Consider the following 4,658-nt stretch of genomic DNA (forward strand, 5'->3'; position numbering starts at 1 on the left):
ACAGTAAACAAGCAGCGATAGCAGTATTTAGGAACAAGGCCTAGGGATCATACTTTCACTAGTGGACACTCTCAACATTGATCACATAACAGAATAAATAGATAGATGCTAGACTCTACACCCTCTTGTTGGATGATGAACACCACTAATTGTGTAGGATTACACGAACCCTCAATGCCGGAGTTAACAAGCTCCACAATATTCGATATTCATGTTTAAATAACCTTAGAGTGCAAGATAGATCAACATAACCAAATAGATCACATCAATACCATCATAGTAATAGTTAACTTCATAATCTACAAGAGATCACAATCATAAACTACGCCAAGTACTACATGATGCACACACTGCCACCTTTACACCATGCAGGAGGAATAGAGTACTTTAATAACATCACTAGAGTAGCACATAGACGAATAGTGATACAAAACTCATATGAATCTCAATCATGTAAGGCAGCTCATGAGATCATTGTATTGAAGTACATAGGAGAGAGATTAACCACATAGCTACCGGTACAGCCCCGAGCCTCGATGGAGAACTACTCCCTCCTCATGGGAGACAGCAGCGGTGATGAAGATGGCGGTGGTGTCGATGGAGAAGCCTTCCGGGGGCACTTCCCCGTCCCGGCGGCGTGTCGGAACAGAGACTCCTGTCCCCCAGATCTTGGCTTGGCGATGGCGGCGACTCTGGATGGTTTCTCGTACTGTGGCTTTTCCGTCTCGAGGTTTTAGGTCGAGGAGGCTTAAATAGGCGAAGAGGCGGCGTCAGAGGGTCGAAGAGGCGGTGTCACCATAAGGCGGCGCGGCCAGGGCCTGGGCCGCGCCGGCCTACCTCCTGGGCCCCCTGTGGGTCCACTCTGGCGACTCTCGGGTGTTCTGGATGCTTCCGGGGATTCTAAGATGCTGGGCGTTGATTTCGTCCGATTCCGAGAATATTTCCTTACTAGGATTTCTGAAACCAAAAACAGCAGAAAACAGTAACTGGCCCTTCGGCATCTCGTCAATAGGTTAGTTCCGGAAAATGCATAAATATGACATAAAGTATGCATAAAACATGTAGATATCATCAATAATGTGGCATGGAACATAAGAAATTATCGATACGTCGGAGACGTATCAGCATCCCCAAGCTTAGTTTCTGCTCGTCCCGAGCAGGTAAACGATAACAAAGATAATTTCTGGAGTGACATGCCATCATAAACTTGATCATACTATTGTAAACACATGTAATGAATGCAGCAATCCAAAACAATGATAAATGACATGAGTAAACAAATGAATCATATAGCAAAGACTTTTCATGAATAGTACTTCAAGACAAGCATCAATAAGTCTTGCATAAGAGTTAACTCATAAAGCAATAATTCAAAGTAAAGGTATTGAAGCAACACAAAGGAAGATTAAGTTTCAGCGGTTGCTTTCAACTTATAACATGTATATCTCATGGATAGTTGTCAATGCAAAGTAATATAATAAGTGCAATAAGCAAGTACGTAAGAATCAATGCACAGTTAACACAAGTGTTTGCTTCTTGAGGTGGAGAGAGATAGGTGAACTGACTCAACAATAAAAGTAAAAGAAGGGTCCTTCAAAGAGGGAAGCATTGATTGCTATATTTGTGCTAGAGCTTTGGTTTTGAAAACATATAGAGAGTGTAAAAGTGAAGTTTTGAGAGGTGTTTGTTGTTGTCAATGAATGGTAGTGGGCACTCTAACCCCCTTGCCAGACAAACCTTCAAAGAGCGGCTCCCATTTTATTTTTATTTTTGTGTGGCACTCCTTCCAACCTTTCTTTCACAAACCATGGCTAACCGAATCCTCGGGTGCCTGCCAACAATCTCATACCATGAAGGAGTGCCTTTTTATTTTAGTTTTATTATGATGACACTCCTCCCCACCTTTGCTTTCTCAAGCCATGGCTAACCGAATCCTTCGGGTGCCGTCCAACAATCACATACCATGGAGGAGTGTCTATTTTGGTTAATTAATTTGGGACTGGGAATCCCATTGCCAGCTCTTTTTGCAAAATTATTGGATAAGCGGATGAAGCCACTAGTCCATTGGTGAAAGTTGCCCAACAAGATTGAAAGATAAACACCACATACTTGCTCATGAGCTATAAAACATTGACACAGATCAGAGGTAATAAATTTTGAATTGTTTAAAGGTAGCACTCAAGCAATTTACTTTGGAATGGCGGAGAAATACCATGTAGTAGGTAGGTATGGTGGACACAAATGGCATAGTGGTTGGCTCAAGGATTTTGGATGCATGAGAAGTATTCCCTCTCGATTCAAGGCTTAGGCTAGCAAGGTTATTTGAAACAAACACAAGGATGAACCGGTGCAGCAAAACTCACATAAAAGACATATTGTAAACATTATAAGACTCTACACCGTCTTCCTTGTTGTTCAAACTCTTTACTAGAAATTATCTAGACCTTAGAGAGACCAATTATGCAAACCAAATTTTAGCATGCTCTATGTATTTCTTCATTAATGGGTGCAAAGTATATGATGCAAGAGCTTAAACATGAGCACAACAATTGCCAAGTATCACATTATCCAAGACATTATACCAATTACTACATGTAGCATTTTCCGTTTCCAACTATATAACAATTAATGAAGCGGTTTCATCCTTCGCCATGAAAATTAAAGGCTAAGAACACATGTGTTCATATGAACCAGCGGAGCGTGTCTCTCTCCCACACAAGCATTTATTCAAACAAAAATAAAAACAAACAGACGCTCCAAGTAAAGTACATAAGATGTGACCGAATAAAAATATAGTTTCAAGAGAAGGAACCTGATAATTTGTCGATGAAGAAGGGGATGCCTTGGGCATCCCCAAGCTTAGACGCTTGAGTCTTCTTGAAATATGCAGGGATGAACCACCGGGGCATCCCCAAGCTTAGAGCTTTCACTCTCCTTGATCATAGTATATCATCCTCCTCTCTTGACCCTTGAAAACTTCCTCCACACCAAACTCGAAACAAACTCATTAGAGGGTTAGTGCATAATCAAAAATCCACATGTTCAGAGGTGACACAATCATTCTTAACACTTCTGGACATTGCTCAAAGCTACTGGAAGTTAATGGAACAAAGAAATCCATCCCACATAGCAAAAGAGGCAATGCGAAATAAAAGGCAGAATCTGTCAAAATAGAACAGTCCGTAAAGACGAATTTTATTGAGACACCAGATTTGCTCAAATGAAAATGCTCAAATTGAACGAAAGTTGCGTACATATCTGAGGATCACTCACGTAAATTGGCATAAATTTCTGAGTTACCTACAGAGAATTTTGCCCAGATTCGTGACAGCAAGAAATCTGTTCTGCGCAGTAATCCAAATCTAGTATGAACCTTACTATCAAAGACTTTACTTGGCACAACAATGCAATAAAATAAGATAAGGAGAGGTTGCTACAGTAGTAACAACTTCCAAGACACAAATATAAAATAAAATTACTGTAGTAAAATAAACACATGGGTTATCTCCCAAGAAGTTCTTTCTTTATAGCCATTAAGATGGGCTCAGCAGTTTAAATGATGCACTCGCAAGAAATAGTATTTGAAGCAAAAGAGGGCATCAAGAGGCAAATTCAAAACAAATTTAAGTCTAACATGCTTCCTATGCAAAGGAATCTTGTAAATAAACAAGTTCATGAAGAGCAAAGTAACAAGCATAGGAAGATAAAACAAGTGTAGCTTCAAAAATTTCAGCACATAGAGAGGTGTTTTAGTAACATGAAAATTTCTACAACCATATTTTCCTCTCTCATAATAACTTTCAGTAGCAACATGATCAAACTCAACAATATAACTATCACATAAAGCATTCTTATCATGAGTCTCATGCATAAAATTATTACTACTCCCAACATAAGCATAATCAATTTTAGTAGTTGTAGTGGGAGCATATTCAACAAAGTAGCTATCATTATTATTCTCATCATCAAATATAGGAGGCATATTATAATCATAATCAAATTTATCCTCCATAACAGGTGAAACCAAAAGGCTACTATCATTATAATCATCATAAATAGGAGGCAAAGTATCATCAAAGTAAATTTCCTCCTCAATGCCCGGGGGACTAAAAAGATCATGCTCATCAAAACCAGCTTCCCCAAGCTTAGAATTTTCCATAGCATTAGCAACAATAGTGTTCAAAGCATTCATATTAATAACATTCCCATTAGCATGCATATAAAGTTCCATGGGTTTTTTAATTCTCTCTTCAAACACATCATGTCCTAATTCAAGATAAAGTTCATAAAGATCTCTCATATTTTTGTTTTCCATTATGCCTAACTAGTGTAAACAAGAAACAAAAAGATGCAATTGCAGGATCTAAAGGAAATAGCTTCGAGCACAAACACAATGGCGCCAGAAAGTATCATTACACAGGAACCGGAGTATGAGTGCCTTTTACCTTTCCTCCCCGGCAACGGCGCCAGAAAAGTACTGTTACCTGGAACCGGAGTATGAGTGCCTTTTACCTTTCCTCCCCGGCAACGGCGCCAGAAAAGTGCTTGATGTCTACGGGTGATTCTATTCTTGTAGACAGTGTAGGGCCTCCAAGAGCAGAGGTTTGTAGAACAGCAGCAAGTTTCCCTTAAGTGGATCACCCAAGGTTTATCGATCT

The sequence above is a fragment of the Lolium perenne genome, chromosome 7 (assembly GCF_019359855.2).
Source record: "Lolium perenne isolate Kyuss_39 chromosome 7, Kyuss_2.0, whole genome shotgun sequence".
NCBI classification, from domain to species: Eukaryota; Viridiplantae; Streptophyta; class Magnoliopsida; order Poales; family Poaceae; genus Lolium; species Lolium perenne.